The sequence below is a fragment of the Lepisosteus oculatus genome, chromosome 1 (assembly GCF_040954835.1).
Source record: "Lepisosteus oculatus isolate fLepOcu1 chromosome 1, fLepOcu1.hap2, whole genome shotgun sequence".
NCBI classification, from domain to species: domain Eukaryota; kingdom Metazoa; phylum Chordata; class Actinopteri; order Semionotiformes; family Lepisosteidae; genus Lepisosteus; species Lepisosteus oculatus.
Genome location: NC_090696.1, coordinates 39,612,223 through 39,632,764, shown reverse-complemented (window position 1 = coordinate 39,632,764; position 20,542 = coordinate 39,612,223).

Sequence of the window (20,542 nt, the reverse complement as noted above, 5' to 3'; positions counted from 1 at the left end):
GTGAAGTGAGGTGTTATGATTTTTGATTGAAAATCAATGTATTTTTCTGAATATGTACTGTATTTTTGTTTCAGCTGGGAGAAAAATATAAGCATTAATACAATAGATTTTTTTTTAAATTACAAAGCTTTAAACACAACCTATTTGGTGAGTGGTACAAATGAAGATTTCCAAATGAGCTTTAAACATGAAACTGGGATTTCTTATCACACATTAATTCCTCCTAGTAATGGTGGTTCAGTGGTTAGTATTGTTGCCTTACTGCACTGGGGCACTGGGTTCAATTCCAGACCTTTGGTGCTATCTGCATGGAATTTATTCTACCCGTGGTCCCTTGTGGTTTAGCCGGGTGCTTGGATTCCTACCAAAAATCCAAGGAAATACTGGTTGGTAAATCAGTTTCTGGGAAAATTGGACCTGGTGTGAGTGTATGTGCCCTGTGATGGACGGGTGTCCCAACCAAGATGTATCCCACCTTGTGCCCATTGCTTGCCATAGGATAGGATCCAGCTCCTTTGTGACCCTGTATTCCATAAAGTGCTTAGAAAATGAATGGATGGAATTCCTCCCAGTAATATTGTAATCATTCCTCCTCAGGTAAAAGGGGGAAAAACCTAACAGTTCCACAGAATGCTTTAGTAAGTCAATTGAAGATAAACCAATAGCCTTTACATACAGTACGACTGCTGTGACAAGTTCTAAGTTGTAAACATGAATACATTACATTTTGGAATTAAGTCATTTTTTATTAAAAGGAGCCACTTCAAGCTCCACCTTAAAGTTAGTGCAGTATGCCTTTATACTATATATCTGTAGTGAGGAAGGTTATAAATAAATAGAAACTAAAATGACCCCAGTGCTGCCAGGATTGATCTGTCTTCCAGCATTGTGCCTAAAGCACAACGTGTGTTTCAGTCTTGTGTTCTTTTGAAATCTCTGGATAGATGCATAAAATGGTTTCTGAACTTAGCTCTCAGTTGCAGTGTTGCCTGGGCATGTTACTACAAAAGAGAAGCCTTGTTTAACCCTGAAATTATTTCCACCTGTTGCAAAAAGGCAATTTTCAATCCATTTGTTGAACCTCAGCTTTGGTTAGTTTTCATTGTTTCAGAGAGAAAATAACAGATGGATAAAATGAAGGTAATAAAAGTTAAAAAACACTCATATTATCCCCTTCCCCATTTGCACCTTCCTTGAACACAATTATATTATACAGTACGTGATTAAAACATTATTTACATAGTACAAAAGAATGAAGTATTCAGAAATAAAAGTATTTTGAAAAAAAAAATGCCCCCTACCCAGAATGTGGGAAAAAAGAAAAGCAACACAGCTCACTGGGGATTTTATTCCCTGTGCATTTATTTGAGAAAAGCAATTTCAATTTCAGAGTAAGAACAGTCCCAACACAGCAAGCACAACTGTTGTTAAATGAATTTTGTGTAGGCATTCCTGTTGCAGTATCTGGACCCATGAACTATCACTCCAGAGCTTATTAGAATTCCTACAGAGCTCCTCAGACCCTTACATCTTGAGAGCATTTCTTTCCTGTTCTTCAGAGTTATATGCCTCGTATACTGTATGTCAGCTTGGGTTTTCAAAGAACTAGAGGAACTTGTTACTTAGTACATATAGTGTCACAGAGGATGAATAACATGCTTCACCGCTAAAAACAAATAGACATGTCCGTGACAGCGCTTCGGAAACCAGAGGTTAGGCAGGTGCAGCCAAAGAGCTCTGCTCTTGAGAGTGTATGTGATTTATTGTCATCATGTAGCAGTTGAACACAAAAGCAAAAACAGAAACAAGGGAAACATTTAAATCAGTTTTAAACAAAATATACATCCATTTCTAAAAAAGAAATTGCAGGCAAGGCTACAACCCATTCAATAAGACTAAAAAACAAGATGACTATGTGACATTACAAAAATTCAAAAATCAGAAAAACTCAGAATTGAAGAATTAATTGCACAATAATGAACAATGGAAAATGCCTGAATCACAAGATGAATGTCTTGTTTAAGGTCTTTAGAGTTATTAGTATCAGTCAATTTAACTATAGTGTCTTGCGAAAGTATTCACCCTCTTCCAATTATCTCCCATTTTGATGAATTAAAAATGGAGCAATATTTCATTTGGATAAATAATTACTATAGTTAAAGTTACCAAAGTAAGATATTTAATTCCTTTTCAGAATTTAAACATGTTGGATATTTTGATAAATGTTAAAAGTTCTTATGTTAGTTGTGACTTTTGATGTGACAACTGAACAAACTGTCTGCTGTGGTTTTATTAGTGATGTACAATACTGTAATTGAAGTAGTAGATGAAACCTCACCTTTGAAACTGCTACACTTGTTAAAAAGTACACGGAAGAAGATAAAATGTAGAGATGTGAAAGAAAGCACTCAAAGATGAATAAGATTCTCTAAAATAAAAGGAATATAATAAACTGCAAGGACAGGTAAAAAAGAATAGCAGAGAGGTCAAGAGAGAAATAGAAAGGAATATTGCAATAGCGGCTAAATTTTTTATTCCATTATAACAATTTTGAAAAATTGTAAAAAGAACATGAATTAAAGTGTCAGAGGTAAAGGTGATCTAAATGATGACTGGTAAATACCTTGAGTATTAAATTAATATTTCACTCAGGTGTTTATCAAAGAAGGAACAGACAATAGGCTGAGGAAAGACAAAGCTGTGTTTTAAATAATAATAGTTCTGGAGTGTCAGAAATGTTACAGGTACTAGAAGCACTTACAATTACAATTAAATATCCTAAACCTGGAGGTTTTCTACCAATACTAACTTTAGAAACAAGAGAAGACCATAGACCATTAACAAAACACTTCCAAGACTCACTCAAGACAAGGGTAATGTCCATAGACTAGAAAATCGCTGATATAGCATGCATAAATAATGAAAAAAACAATAAGTCTTACTTATATTACATATATTATTAGAATCAATAAATAGAAGTGAACTTCTGTAAAGGATCATCTACTGTATATGAATGTATGATTCCTTTGTGGATAGTCAACATGGATTAGGAAGAAGGTTGGTAACCTGTTAGAATGTTGAAAAATCAAGTGCATCAATGGATACAAATATTTGTTATGAAACATAAACTGTCCATATACAGTAAGATGATTTTCAAGAAGCTACTTCTAAAAATATCATACAGTAGGTATTTATGTTGTCAGATCATTTACATCTTCCATACAATGTGGTGAAGCAATAAAAGAGGCAAACAGAGTTTTGGGATATACTGTATAGTCAATTGCACATAATTTAAATAAAGCGACTCTTCATTTAGAATATTAGGTCCATTCTTGGTCACCATGCTACCAAAAAGAAATTGGTACACTTCAAACCAATGAAGTGTAAACAGTTTAAGAGGAGTTAAAGGAATGTCCTACACTGATACACAAAAGAAATCAAACCCCTTTGTCTTTAGGAAGGAAGACCATGAGGGAACCTGATTTGGGCATTCAACTCAAATCATCTAACAATATGAACACAATGTGTATCAGGATTAACAGGAAAAAATAAACCAGACACAAATGGAAAATTCAAGGAAGTTAATTTAAAACAGTGCAAGGAGCATTTCTTACACAGAGGTCTGTAGTATTGGACAATTTGTCCAGCTAATTAACATTGGCACATATCCTTAAATCTTTCAATAAATAACTGGATGTTGTATTCATATTAGGTAAAGTAGCTGCTAAGAGCTGAGTGAGCTCTTTGGGTCCTCTAGTCTATTTTCGAATGTTTCATATTTTTCTGACTTAAGCTGTTTTTAATCAGTTATCACACATTCATTATTTTTTCTTGATTTAATTTGTTGCATTTAAAAAAATGAGGCAGTATACACTTTGATGATACAGTTTTAGAGTATATTGTAAGCCCTGTTAATTTTTAAATAAAATGAATTTATATTTTTATTAATTGAAGTAAAGTGTTCACTATAGCTTTAAGACCTCACAGGCCTCAAAATACTGTTTACTTTATCAGTATAGATACTAATAACCTTCTTGTGCTTTGGTGTTAAAAGGATGGACAGTACATTAAAAAGTCATCAGATCTGCATATGGGCTGTGAAAAGAAAAAAAATAATTTCCAAACATACATTTTTTTTAATAAAGTGTCAGAGAGGAAAGAGGCATAACCTACAATGGATCTTAAATTATCCAAATCACTAGAGAGCTTAGAAATAGGGATCTGAGAAAGTGATAAGCATTCATAAGTGAAATGATTTTCTTAACTTTTTCATTTCCCTGAAACTGCACTGAAATATTAGATTCCTGCTTCTCTCAAATTGCTTTTTGGTTGTTCAAGAGCAAGCCTGTGTACACTTTTAAATAATCCATATATAGATAGGATGGTAAGGACAATTTAATGAAGAGAAGAAATGCTTTATAACTTCAGATATGAAATATCTCTGCCATAAATCTCAGGAATGGTTTGAAGGCTTTGCTATCTCTAAGTTATTGCATCCCCTCTCTTTGGGGGTTAATAAGGTATAGCGCAACAATTACCATTTATTTTCCTTTTCTTCTATATGTTTGGATCTTTTTTCTGCATTCAGTTATAATATACGTGGCAGTGCCTGTCATAACTGAATAACTTAGTCAACTTAGACACAGTCAGGAGTTGCAATAGATGTACTGTATGTTAAAAGCATCAATAATTTAGTCATAAGAACATAAGAATGGATGAAAATAAACGAAGGCCATTGGGCCATTCTGGCATATTTGATTACTAATCATCACTTCCTACTTTTTTTGAAGAGTATTTTTCAAAAGTGCTGGCGCGGCGGTGCTGTTGTTAGCATTGTAAGCATTGCTGCCTTGCTGCACTGGGGCCCTGGATTTGTGGATTTCTGGATCTGGGGTGCTACTGTATCTCCATGGAGTTGGTATGTTCTTCCTTCCTTTGTATGTTTCCTCCAGGTGTTCTTGTTTTCTTCCACAGTACAAAGATATACAGTACTGGTAGGTTAATTGGTTTCTGGGAATATTGGCCCTAGGTGTGAGTGTGTGTGTGTCTGTGTGTCTGCCCTGAAGTGGAATGGCATCCCATCCAAGATGTACATTACCTTGCTTTGCACTTGGTGCTTGCTAGAATAGGCTCTGGCTCTCCCTCAGCTCTGAATTGGAAGAAGCATAAAGAAAATAGATGGATTTTTGAAGAGTAAAAATAAAACATAGAATTGGCATTCTGAAATGTTTGTGTGACACTCTTTGCTAATTAAATATTTTATAAATGTCCTGAAAATATTGCATTTAGGGTTCACATTCATATTGTATATCTTTACATGTTAACTTTTCCAGACAAGCTATGGTTTGGGGTGCAGTCGGTAGGAATCTGGACTCATAACCTGAGGGCTCTAGGTTTATATCCAGATGGGGCCTTTACCTATGAGTCAGACACTTGACGCAAATTGTTGCAGTAAAATGCAGATTGCTTTTTACATTTATATAGAGCTGTTCATCTCAAGGATCTCATAGGATTTTACACTACCCTCTTCATCCACCACAAAAACGCAGCTTCCATGTAGGGAAGCCATTATGTGTCAGCAGCACCTCTATACAGCATTTCAGGTGAGGAACAGCTAGAATAGAAATGTCAATCTTGAATGTTTATTAATGCATAATTTGAGAGAGAAGAAACCAAGCTTGTCATCTACAATCTTTAATTCATCTTGAAAACAATTCTCAAAATGTGACCACAACAACTAAAGTTAAACTATACTAGAGCAGCCAGTATGAACTATAATAAATAATAATAAATAGTCCATCATATTAACTAATGAAATCATATTTACTAATTAAATTTATTAATAACAATTGTCTCATTGTTCCCAGTCATGAACATAATTATTCTCTTTACACATTTATAACAGTAAAATCTTGCTTATACAGTATATTATATTAATAAATACAGTGTCTATTAAGGCTTACTGTTATCCTACAAGAAAATGGTTAATATCCCAGCAGAAAACTCTTACAGTATATCATTGTATCTGAATATATACAATCTGTTATAGAATTAAACTGTAATAATTACTTAAACATTAATAATAACAGAAAAAAGTATTTTAAAGTGAATAGCTAAATTGCACTACCTGAACTATGGACTAAGAAACTTTGAAAACATTGCCTCACTTCATCATTTACCAGTAAATTGTTTATCCATGTTAGGGTTAGGGCAAGAAACATAAGGTGGGAAGCAGAACTGAACTGAATGGAAAGATGGTCTACTGCAGGGCCATGAAGAACTGGGCAGTTTGGAACAGCTAAGCAATCCTAGATAGCAGATGTTTAGTACAAATGCAAATGCCAGGCAATGACCCTATTTGAAAATATCTAACTCTTATAATCCTAGTTTCACACCTAGTTTTAAAAATACATTCATACCATACTAATTCATTAATTCATAATCATCAATGAAAGGAGGCGATTTTTGGTTATACTCATGAACTCAAGTTCCAAGAGGTCACAGCACAGTTCATTGAAGGATGGAAGTGCGTTTTAATTTGTTACAGAAAAGGCCATTTCCAGAGAACACAATATATCATAAAAGGTGCATATACTGCACCCATACACTAACAAGCAGCTTTTATACTTCACACCATCTCTTTCAGTAATGCTGTGTTTAAGAGCAAGACTCTTGCATATGCATTAGAACATATATTAAGATTTCAATACAAAGTACAATGGCTATTTTTGACAGCAGTTATCCCTGCCTTCCAGTTACTCTGGGATATCAGATACCTTATTCTGTAAATTAACCTGTGCCTGTGTCTTCCAGAGCACATACTGTAAATCAGATTCTACACTCAAATGTTCTATTTTTTATTATGTATCACTGAATCAATCACTAAGTGGTTAACACAAACAAACTGCAAGTAGTAATGACTAATCGATCCCTAAAATTATATTCTAGGGTAATTGACCACATTGAATGAAGAAAACAACATATGTTAACAAATCACATTCTTGCCCTTCTTTGAATGACACCCTTTGTGGTGGTCCAATGCCAAAAGAAACTGGGTATGCCATTTATTCAACCTATGCAAACAAATAAGATTAATTAGATTAATTAAAACTGTGACCAACATTAAGTACAATTTATGAACTTGACTAGTGATGAGCAGCTGGGATCTACAGTATTTAATTTCTGATTAAGTTTAATCCATTGCATGTGTCTGCTCTTCAAATATTTACTGACTACTGTACTGTATGTATCGGCTCTTATTTCCCAAGTTTCAAGGTGCCCGCATTGCTTCATACCCATTGCAATTCAAAAGTTCCATTTATAAGAAAATATCCAGAAAGCTGAGAGTAAAGCATCCCTATTCCATTTTATTTTTAATATTTTCAATATGGTCTCACAGCACCATGTGTTTCAAGTTAACTAGGTTTTGTAGCTGCTATGGATAGGACACTTCTCTAAAGAAAGAAATGTACAGCCCAAGAGGTTTTCTACTATTAATAATTCAAATGAAATAAATAAATCTTTGCAGCTTCTTTTTTGTTGCACACTGAAACAACGAACCCTTTGAGATGTTTATATCCCTTGACATTCTCTGGAGCCGATTATTTCTGCAGTTTGAATTACAGCAGTTCTCCTTGTCAATACTATTTCAAAGACTGGAACCACACCGATGGCTCAGTTTGTAAGCCACTTGGTTAACAACCATTTAAGTTTATTTATTCTTTATGTTTTTGAAGCATGCACATTTTTTAACTCGGAAGAACTGAGAATGAAGTCAGTACTCTGTATTTATGGAAATACTTGTTTGAAACTAGAGCTATTGGAAGCAGGACAAATAGAACTCAACTGATTAGAAATCTGTTTTATTGCTTTGACTTGATTAGTTGTGAAATTTGTTTTATTTTGTAAATCTAGCTACATGAGTTCAAATGATAACATTCAAAACGATGAAAATCAAAAAGTGTTTATTCACTAAAGTCTGACAGTGGCATCATTTCATTCACTGGTATAACTGTTTCTGAGAGAACCTGTTGCTTTGCTCAAGCAATTCAGTACATTTTAGTAAAGTGAAAATCAGGATAAGGTTGGGCCTTCTTGTTTTTTCTGGGTTTCTTTCTGCGTTATCTAAGCAGAGCTATCTGACTTCTTTAAAGGAATTAAGCTCTGTATTTTCATCAGTTAGAAAGGTAATGTACAGTGACTCCTTGTATCATATCTCTCATGAAGTTTTCCACTAAACTGCATTGTTTCTTTACATTTGCTCATTCCAAATGCGGGTATAAAATACAAGCAACAACCATAACAAAAACGATTTATTATTTCATGGTTACAAGATGAACAAACTCGCTAATCATTTCCATCTAAATAAGATTCAGATAGATTCCTGTCTGAAAAACAAATCAATTGTCATGTCATGTGAACATCTTCAATTTGCAGAAAACAGTCACAAAATGCTACTGTATATTAAGTGAAAATGGGTTATACAGTACCTTTTAGAAGTTTGTTAGTTATTAAATACAAAATCCATTATGATCATTGTTTAATGTTGACTTTTTATTCATGTTAACTTTTCTTTGTCAGAAAAGCCATAAACTTATAGACTCCTTTGTTTTTGAGAACATGGTAAGAAATTTAATTTTGACTAGTCTTATCTTTTATGCATTTAAACAAAACAGAAGTCTACTGCATATTATGGCAAGAAAAAATATTTATTTTGTGAATATCACCTCTACAAAATAGGTAATTTAATGACTGTAGCCTTCAACACCTGCTCACCTCATCTTCCCTGTCATGAAAAAATGTAATATGCCTACTACTGGTTTCCACAGAGACCTGGAGGCAAGGAAACAACTTTATGAAGCATGTCCAGTGAAAACATAACAATTTCAAGATCATTTAAACCAGTCACTGCCACTGGGTTAGGTGCTCAAGCTTTCATTCTACATAATATTAAAATAATTTCCTTTGCATTCAACAGGTCAATTGTACAGTTACAAACAAAATTCTACAGACAAATAGCAAATGTTGAGAAATTTGAATAGTTATTACATGTAATCTTATGCACAAAATATAAATGACCTTTTTCAACAAAGGACTATTTCATTTACAGTAAGAGTCCAAGAGAACACCTTGTAAAAAACATCTATATAGATAATATTGCACTTGGAAATGTTTCTGATAATATTACAGATATTTATATGAAACTATGAGCATGTGAAAGTATTTATTAGAAAACGAAAAGTACAAGCTAAATTATTTTAGTTACTGTATAAAATAACTGTATCACCCTATTGTGTATAATTGTTGTCTTTTAACTGTGTGTTTATCTTAGTATTTGTTTTCTGTTCCAACACTAGAAATGCCTGTTTATATAAGGCTTCTTAGTCCTGAAGAGTTCAATGTGTATCATGTTCAAATGTTGCATTACACTTGGCCAGTTGCATATTCTGAAAAAACAGGGGCCTGTTTTTCATCAAATAAGTACTTTGGGGGTGTGCCTGGAATAGTGGTTTGAATCTGGGTTGCATCTATCTATTGTATCTGCTACTTTGGTGTCCTAATGAGATCAGTGATCTTGGTATCTCATAAGCCAGTGGTTCTCAAACTTTTTGGACCAAGTACCACCCCTAATCCAAACAAAGCATCCAAGTACCACCTACAAGTCATCATCTCATAGGAACCCCAGAAATTCTCAATGACCAACATGAGTGTGCGTGCACACACTCCCACATACATATAATAAATATTATAATAATAAACTGATAAAGCGCCTTTAAATGTGGCTTCTTAAAGCATTTTACAGAAAAAAACAGTAACAACAACAAATAAAAATAATAAAAAGCACCCTTTCAGTGAGAGGGGTGAGCCTGTTTAGTCGAGCAAAGCAGATGTGAATTCATTTTTCGAGCCTTGATACAATTCACAACAGAGTCTAACAGATTTCAAATCGTCAGGCATTTTCTTGATGGCAAAGCTCTCGTGGTGAATGTTGCAATGCGTCCATTAAATTCTGGAGCAACCTCTTTAATTCATGCAACAGGTCAAGCTGTTTAGCAGCTTTTTTTCCACAAATAATACGTGTCAGCTCTTTTGCCAACGGTAAATAAGGTTCTTCAAAAATAGTGTGGAGCTTACCTGCTTTAGCAATCTGCAAGCTTGCATTTTTCCCCGTTTCCGTTTTTATTTCCGTATTTATTTTAAGTTTTTATTTCATGCGCATGGGAGCGAAACGCAGAGACACTCTGTGTATTTTTCTCAAATTAATTTAGAACAGTTCTTAAATATTTTTCTGTTATCTATCACGCTTTCCTGTGCTCACAAGATTACAAGCGTTAGTAGCACGTATTTCTATGCATTCCTGTGTTTACAACATTGGCATTGTTCCAAAATCACGCACATTTTCCTACCTCCCCATTTGCTGGAGATAGTTTTTTTTTTAAATACAATTGGTCACTTCATCCGTAGCACGCATTCCTATAGAGTGGTATAGGATTACAGAGTATCTCTTGTGTCCACTGAAGTATTGGCGTGCACTGTATCGCAGTACGTAGGCTGCGTATTCGACACGTCTTAAAATAGAAAATATGAAAACCATCCAGATTTTTCAGCGCACACAACAAAGTTCTATGGATCATATGGCGTACCAGCTGGCGGCGCTCCACAGTTTGAGAACCACTGACATAAGCCATTGAGCTGCAGAGTTTAGAGGGGCAGAAAGCAACAGGTCTCATAGCATAAAATGACTGGGTTACACTTTATATGAATGACCCCTTCTGTAGACAATATAACCCCTTCATTGAGTTGTATGCATAGGGCCCGGAAGGAACTGCTACGTGATATCTGTCTTTTAGAAGAGTGACCATTAACAATTCTGAATATAGTTGTATCACGTTGCTGTATATAACCTCAAATAAGGCAATATAAAGCTAATATGCAGACTACATAAGAAAGCATTCTAACAAAACTATCAAAATGTGTAACGTGGTGGACTGTTAAGGTCTTTTTAGTAAAAATCATTGAGGGTCTCAGGTGATGGGTGACATGTGTTAGATAAAGCTTTTTTTGCTCAAGCTGTTCTTGTGGTGCCTAAATGTTATTGTTTTAACAATGCAATGCTGACAGAGTACTTAGGGTTACTGTTGTGTTGGGTAATAAAACTAAAGAACAAATGCTGTCTGAAGTATAATGCTGTTAATGTATTGTATAGGCAGTTCTCTGTGATGAGTTTCTTTATTGATGGTTTTGTCAGACCAGAGTGTTTTATAGAAACAGACACATTTCTTCCTTCAGAATCAGAATCCTTCAAATAACTACAACTTTTCTGTATGTCATTGTACTGTATACATAATTGGTCTTGTACTGTACTTGGGTAATACTAAAAGTTTGCATTTTCACATACTGAAAAGGAGACTTTTATCCAAGCATTGTATTTTCATGCTTTTCTATTCTAGCTTTTATTCCATCTTCCTGTATGTTCCTGTATCATTTTTGTGATTAATCTTGCAACATTCTGAGTGTTTTAAATACACATTTGATTTAATTCCAGTATGTGTTGGTAGATTTGAAAATTTCAAATTCTGTTGATATGCTTTTTTTTTAAAGCAAATAAACTAATATGAAAATCAAAATCTCAGCTTCTGTATTCCATCTGTCTTCTCTCAATTCTGAAGTATTTTATATGATCATTGCATTCTTTTTTCAAGACTCTTGTAAGTTGTATCATTACAGTATATGACCAAAGAAATAAAACTGTAATTTTATAAATTCAGTACAGTTAATTACATTTCTGCTTGACATTTATTTTTTCTTGTTTTCTGTGGAATCAAGTTCAGAACTCTATGCAGAACCCTGACCCATTCGTGTTCTGTAAATATGAAATATGTAAACCTCTGTGTTAGCTATATTTTTAGTTAGAACATTGTTGTGATGTGAGCTGGTTCAGACTCCCGTGTAGTGCGTATTTAGGACCCCATGCAGATGATAAAATCCGGAAGAGACTGGAGAAGGACAACAGGGAAACATGGCAGGATCAGGACAGGATGACTGACAGAGGGGCGTGACGGCAGTGTTCTGGTGCTCGGGTGGTGTGCCGCAGGCGAACATGTCCAAAACAATCCTAAAGGGAAAACCAGGAAGCAGTCCAAAATCCATTATCGGGAGATCCAACCAAACAGACAAGGGAATGGGAATGAAGGAATTAACTAAAAGTTTTACTAAAAGTTTGTATTATATCTTGTTGACTATGTATTTCTTTACTTATATTTTACTAACTACATCTCAGGATGTCTGGTCTCAAAAGATAACATAGCCACATGATGTGTTTACACATAGCTGACATAGTTCTCAGGGAAATAAATAAGTGTCCTATCCTGGAACAAATGATCTATTCAGCAGAAGGGGCTGCTTGTATTGCAAGCCGACAGTAAAGAAAATACATGTACTGGTCAGCTTTTTAGAATGACCATATATAGCCACAATGCAATCAGAGAGTCATGTGGGAGTGTATCTTGTATCGTTTGTTTCACTGTATAAAAGAGTACTGTAAGCGTTCTCTTACAAACACCAGACTCCCATATGCATGCACTTTCAACACACAAACTCTTGGCTAATGCCCTTTGTTTGGCACAACAGGGATGAAGAAACAGGAACAAGGAAGTTAAAATCCTAATGGAGCCGGGTGCTCCGAGTCCCGGACTCATTTGATTAGGATGCTGGGGAATAAGACCTTCCCTCGGGCTACCCATGAGCCCGGGGGATAGGCAGGCCTTGTGGCATCAATCTTTCAATACCGAGCCCTGAAACCCGGAGACGCCAAACTTAAGTAGTGACAGGATAATAGGAGACAGGTGCACTTAATAATGAAACTAAAATGCAAAAAGGTCGGAGCGTCCTTTAGAAGAGGGATGACGACTGTGACAATCGTATCTAAAATGGATGGATACTGAACAGGTCCTTCCACAAGCAATGAAAAAACTAAGCAGAATTTTCTTTCAGGATTTAATATACAGTATATACAGTATACAGTATGTCCATGACTATAAAGTTTGATGAATTGATGTTACTTCTACTACTGATACTTATTTTAACAAAGCAATGTTTCAAATTGCTTTACTAAGAAAAAAAGCTGTAATTGTTTTGGAGAATCTGACTTTATATGAAATATTATCAAGTAATACATACAGGCATATAACTTTAGAATATCTTCAAAAGGGAGTTTTATTGAATTATATCCTTTGCACTTTGAAAGTGTGAACTTGGGGAACAGAATGTCTATGGACTGGATAAAATATGTGTTTATAAATAAAATGGAAAAATCATTCTATCACGGATCTATCATTATTATGGATTGTTTTTTATTGTTGTCGTACTTCAGAGACACTTCAGGTGATGCAGTCTATCTCTTACTGAAAGGGTTGTCCTGTAATGTCTGTTGGTTTTTAAGTTTTGTTGAAGCCCTTAAACAAAGCAGGCTCAGTGTCTCTTTTTTAATCTTAATGCACAGTGGGCTAAACTGTCATATCTAAAATTTGTCAAAGAAAGCACTGAAAAGGAACGTATTTATTCTCACAGAGCCCTAGAAAGCATGAATTATTTATCTCTAGAAATCCTTCCAGTGTTTGCATGAAAGACATCCCGTTATTAAAAGTGAATGCTCTTTTCCTTCATGTCAATAATACACAGATCAGAAGAGACGAGTTGTAAGATGTTTTCGTCCATGGAGAACTAAGCCGCCTCTGTATGTGACTCTCGTCAAAGAAAAGAAATTAACAAATACCCATTATGATTGATATTCTGTTTATTAGAAGATGCACTGTTATGTCTACAATATCAAAAACAAGGTTTCACAAGGGACAGAGACATCCTTTGTACTACAATTAGGAAGGATATGTAAATCCAGTATTTGCATGAAACTCTTGTTTTTATGAAGCTGCTTAAGAAAAAAAATATGTGTGACAGCACATAAGAATCCTCTGTTTTGAAGATTTTTCTAGCAGTTTAGTGTGAGGAATGTACCCTTAGAAAAAAATAACACAAAACATACAAATTATTTTTCCAATACTGTTTTCAACAATATAGACCAAACATATTTACTTCAGATGACTAAAGAGAAAATACAAATGTGTTGTTTGACCAATCTCTGCTCAAATGGACATGCTAGATTATCTAGCCAAGAAACACATCAAACCTCATTGGGACAAATCTCAGTAAATCACTTTCCACAGTTCTTTGTATCATTCGTGTAGAAATCAGAGGGAGATAGTCATATTAAAGAGTAAAATCTAGCAGTCGTTCATACTGTTAAAGAAAACTCGCTTAGGAAAATATTGCAGTCAGGTGAAACCTTTTGTGTTCTCAAGTGCATGACATACAGTAGGCAGCCTGTGATCAGTTAAAATTTATGTTGCTGTGAATGAAACCCTATATTCTGCAAACGACAAATTACTGTCTTAGTCCAAAAATATTAATCAAACTATTCAGTATTCATGAATAATCCATATAAAGAGCATGAAAGTAAAACTGTAATATAAAAATTATTCTTTAATAATTAATTTAAAAAATATACGAGGACTGTTGGTGAAATTAAAATGTTAAATATGAACATGACAACCATGAATTAATTGGAACATTTTTATCAATATTCATGAACTGCTCAAGAATGTTTCATTAATCAAGATTTTCAATGTAAATTACAAAAAAATATGTAAAAAATGTATGTGACAAAAATCAAGGAATGTGCATGATATAAATTAGTAATAGGCCTTTTATATCAATTACAGTACATGTTCATAGTTTTTCAACTGTGCAGAAATGGAATTAATTTTTTATCCAATGGCATAACAGTTCAGTTCATTCATGGTTTTACTGTGAGTTTGAAGGCACTAACCTGATCTTCTTAATTAGACCCACATTCTAAATAAGGAAACATAGAGTGGGAGAAACTAAAGTGCTCTGTGATAACTGCTCGTAAAATTCAAATATACTGTATGTGGAAAAATGGCAAAAGAAACTCCAAATAATACCTTAACCTAAAAGAGGAAATATCATATGTATTATAAGAGAGAAGCTTATGAAAAACAAACTGAAACAATAGAGTAAAAACTGAACCATCATGATCAGTTTTGTGATGATTACAACTGGACCTCTTCACTCGATTTGAACAGTGTGAAAGAAATGGGTAGTTTGACAGTAGTTTAGCCTAACCCTATTTAATGAGAAGTAGAAGCCAAATTAATTGTTAAATTGGCTTGTTTGGGGAGGCTAATGTTACACCTATATACTTTGAAATGAGCCAGGGAATTCCTGCAAGGGTGATGGAGGGATGGAGGGAGGGATGCACAAGAATTCAGGTCTTTGGAGGCTAAATACTGTATTTATATGCAGGAGAACAGACAGGCAAGGTTAGGGTTCAATTCTGTAGCACGGTGGAGTAATGTTCTGTAAATTTTTGTTTAGTGTCTTTTGATGTACAGATGCAGCCATTCAAAATGCGCGGGCGATACCGCATTATTTTCCAGTGCGCTGTATGCAGTCTACCGCGAGTTACCGGTAAATACCGCTAGTTACCGCAAATTCTCCTATAATACCGCAAGCAAAATAATAGTATCCGGAATTTCCACAAGGTGGAGCTAATTAAGCTCAACCTCTCATGTTTGGGCTGTCGCCATCAAAGTCTTTAACGAAGATATTACTTATAGTATTAATAATGAATGACCTTGGACAACCTGTAAGTGTAAACTCAAAGTATTGCCCTGGTCCACATTCTTTTCTTCATTGACCGTCTTTGTAAAAGTAACACCACAGCATTTCGCAATCACGCATTTGTTTCCAATCATGCAAAGTACAGTAATTTTTGAGAATCGATTCACCATGCCTTTCACATGCTCATAAAAGAGATTGATTTAGGAACATAAACATATTACCGTATGCAAACTGTACTGTATACAGTATATATATGTATATTTAATGTCTTAACTGTGCCCATTTAAGTATTGAATATTTATATGGAATTTTACCACTGAAGGGGAATCTTAGTACCTGAGCATAAAAAGAATAAGAGCATACTGCAATGCGTGTGAAGGCCATAAACAATATTAATTTTGGAACTTAAACATACAGTATATGGCTGGTCTCGGTACTTTAAAGAAAACATACACACCAGTATTCCATTTCTCCCTAAACATTTTAAGCATCGAAGTCTTTAACTAACGTGATACCGGAGTCAACAGGCATACTTTTAGAATTTGATTAAAAGGGAATATAACATGGAATAGCGTATCTCAAGAAATTAATAACGATATAATTATATTCATGTTGCAAAAAAACTGCAATGGACATAAAAACTCACCGTACCAGGCCACCACTGCATCACACAGCTGCCAGCGCACTTCACCCTGCCAGGCCACAACTGCACCACACCACACAGCTGTCAGCGCACCTCACCGTGCCAGGCCACAACTGCATCACACAGCTGCCAGCGCACCTCACCGTGCCAGGCCACCACTGCGTCACAACACACAGCTGCCAGTGCACCTCTACATACCCGACCACCACTGCATCACACAGCTGCCAGCGCACCTCACCGTGCCAGGCCACCACTGCGTCACATAGCTGCAAGCGCACCTCACCGTGCCGGGCCACCACTGCATCATACAGCTGCCAGGGCACCTCACCGTGTCAGGCCACCACTGCGTCACACATATTTCAGCGCCATATATTTCATGGATATTATGGAATATAATGGATGGATATCTTAGTTATCTTTGTAGTTCACAGGTTTGCATGCATAATTTAATTTTGAAAGCCACTGAGACATCAGGTACTACTGTTGTATTTATGAAAAAGAAACAAAACAAAAAAACATACTAACAACTGTGCCATCCTACTCCTTAGTTAATACATTTTATTATTCATAAACAGTTAACATTGTTAGCAAAATATTTTGAATTATATTTAACCCTATTTTTTCTTTAGTTTTGTATTTAACTTATTATATGATAGTCAGACTTAATGTATATTTGAACAATGAAAATATATTTTTACAAGATTTTACATTAAGCACTTAAAATTAATATGGTTAATAATAGTAAACTGTAACATGCTGTAACAAGATCGGTTAAACTGCGAAGAAAATGCTTTCAGAGAAAATGTTTCAGGTGTGAAGAACATAGATCTCCAATGCAATTTCAACCAAACCTGTTCCCACACACCCTGCCCCCACTACCATTAGAATATACACAAACATTTTAGCGTTTCATTCTGAGCAGAAGACCCTCACACCTGAAGAGTGCTGGCTGTGACGAATTAAACCGGTTTTACAGGTTTCAATCACAGACCATGTGACATGGGACTCAGTAAACTAACACACAGCGCCACCGGATTTGATAATACCTAACCAAAATCCGCAATATGGAAACAGAAACTGTGTAATTGTTGATAGATGATGTACTCGTAACATTTTTTCAAGACGAACTACAACATTTAAAAAATGACTTGTATGTACTTGATATCTCTAATCAATCCACGGGTCCCAGCACAAAACGAAACTAAAACGCATACCGTTTCGCGCTTCTTATTAGTTGCTCAAAAGTAATTTGACCGTATGAAATGCATAATATAAACCTAGAAACATATAGGTGAGCAGTACTTAAGCACTGTAGTATCGGTGTTAAGACATACCTCTCAAATACTGTAAATCAAGTTAAAAATATCTCAAGACCGATTCTGGTCATAATGAAACCATGTTTCATGTATGTTTTCTTTTTCATCTTGAAATAACTCATTTCTAAATACCCTTTTCACTGTTAACATCTTGCAGCAACTCTGCCACAAAATATACACTCTGACAGTTCATCCTGCTACCAACATTAAATAAAACAAATCTTAAGATTTCTATATTTATGTCTTTATTTAGTGGTTTCATTAGTGACAAAGGCTAAACTTTCTTGGAAAAATGTATTTTATGTGCTGCGGAAAAAACTGACTTGCTTTAACAAAATATGTTTACAAATCCTTTCACCTGGCATTTTCGTAGTTAGAAATTATGGAACGCTCTGTTAAAAGCAAGGGAGTTTTTATGTCCGTTGCAGTTCTTTTGCAACATGAATATAATTATATCGTTATTAATTTCTTGAGATACGCGATTCCATATTATATTCCCTTTTAATCAAATTCTAAAAGTATGCTTGTTGACTCCGGTATCACGTTAGTTAAAGACTTCGAAGCTTACAATGTTTAGGGAGAAATGGAATACTGGTGTGTATTTTTTTCTTTATAGTACCGAGACCAGCCATATACTGTATGTTTATGTTCCAAAATTAATATCGTTTATGGCCTTCACATGCGTTACAGTATGCTCCTTTTTTTTATGCTCAGCTACTAAGATTTCCCTTCAGTGGTAAAATTAGATATGAATATTCAATACTTAAACGGGCACAGTTAAGACATTAAATATGCATATACATACTGTATACAGTACAGTTTGCATACGGTAATATGTTTATGTTACGCGATTAAAAAATAAATAAATAAAACTTAAAGGTCCAGCACCAGCTGGATTCGAACACACAACCTGCCAGTTGGTAGTCACGGACCTAGACCAGTAGGCTAGAAGACAGCTCGCATGAACAGGCAGGCGAAACAGCCCTACACAGCCCTGCCGCAGTACACGGATATAATCATACTGTTATTAAATTCTTGAGATACGTGATTCCATATTATATTCCCTTTAAATCAAATTCTAAAAGTATGCTTGTTGACTCCTTTATCACGTTAGTTAAAGACTTCGAAGCTTACCATGTTTAGGGAGAAATGGAATACTGGTGTGTATTTTTTTCTTTAAAGTACCGAGACCAGCTATATACTGTATGTTTACGTTCCAAAATTAATATCGTTTATGGCCTTCACACGCGTTACAGTATGCTCCTATTCTTTTTATGCTCAGCTACTAAGATTTCCCTTCAGTGGTAAAATTCAATATCTACAACGGGCACAGTAAAGACGTTTACAGTAAGTCTTTCTACGACAGACCAATGGACCACGAGTGCCCCTGTCGGTCAACCAATCACGCACCGCGGTACCCCGTGTCATCTTACCTGTGGTACGTGTCTGTACCGCTCACTTTGAATGGCTGCATCTGTATGTCATCGGAAAATACAAGAAGTTTCTGCTTTGTGCTAAGACATTAACAAGTACAACCCCCCTCTCTGCGGGAGTGCTGGTTGTGACGAATTAAACTGCTTCACATAAATATTTCATATAAATATTCAATACTACAACGGGCACAGTAAAGACGTTTACTGTAAATCTTTCTACTACAGACCAACGGACCTGTCGGTCAACCAATCACGTACAGTGGTACCGCGCATCATCGTGCGTCACAATGCGCGACGCCGTAACCAATTACCTCCGGTACGTGTGTGTACCACGCACTTTGAATGGCAGGATCTGTATTTGGTTGTATGACATTTACACAGGTATTATGCATTTATTGTTTATTTTTCATTTTAAAATGAAATTAAAACCAGTTCCTCACACAAAAATGTGCAAATACAACCACATACTGTATACAGTACATATCACTACATCACACTAATGCAGTTATACACTCTGATGATGTATGATGCATTTACAGAACAAAAGGGTTTTTTCAGATACATTATTGTATCATTGTGTTAAAACATGAAATTAGTATATTTTTGAACCACAGATTGAAAGTTCTGTGATGGGAAATTTCAAAACAATTGATGGGAAATTCTCCAGCTCTTCAGCATTTCAATTAAAACAAAACCTTCTATCTTACTCTGCTCTCCACGTCCTCTTGTCTCTCCCATTCTCAAACTGTGATCCCATATCTGCTATACTGTATCTCCTCTAGAGCTACCTATTTGTGCTGTAATCCTGGACTGTTGAATGACTCTTAATCGTTTACCCAGAACTTAATTATCCAAGGTAAACCTGATGATTAATCATAATTAATCAAATATGATCAATGTCACATCCAGTACAACTAAGTAAAAACCATAGTCCTTTCCTTGCTTTGAAGCTCCAAAAACTTCAAACCAAACATTTATCCAAGCTTGTTAATATATGTATCTAGATTCTTACGGATGTTTCAGTAGTCACTTGCAACAGCCATAGCAATATTGTGGGGGGGTTAAGTAAAAAAATAAAGATATTAGAAAAGGCACGTGTAGTTTATGAAAGGAAGAAAGAGGCATGGTGAAAGAAAGAGTAAAAGCTTAATCAAATATGCACGGCATAACACTAGGTATTGAGAAACTCCAGGGACGCTAAACTAAATTCTTCTCCATGCCACCCTGATATAGCCTTCTCAAATGGGGCTCATCTAGAGCTTGATTGAGATGATTTAGGGGATTACGGCAATATGTGTGTGAAAGGTACAGAGACTGTAATCTCTCCTGAGGAAGGAGAGAGTATTAGTCTACAGACTTATTATAATCTAATATTATAATTAAATGTCTATAAATTGTAAAGAAGCCTCCTATAGAAGTCTCAGTTAGGAGAAATCAATTTAATCTGGGTA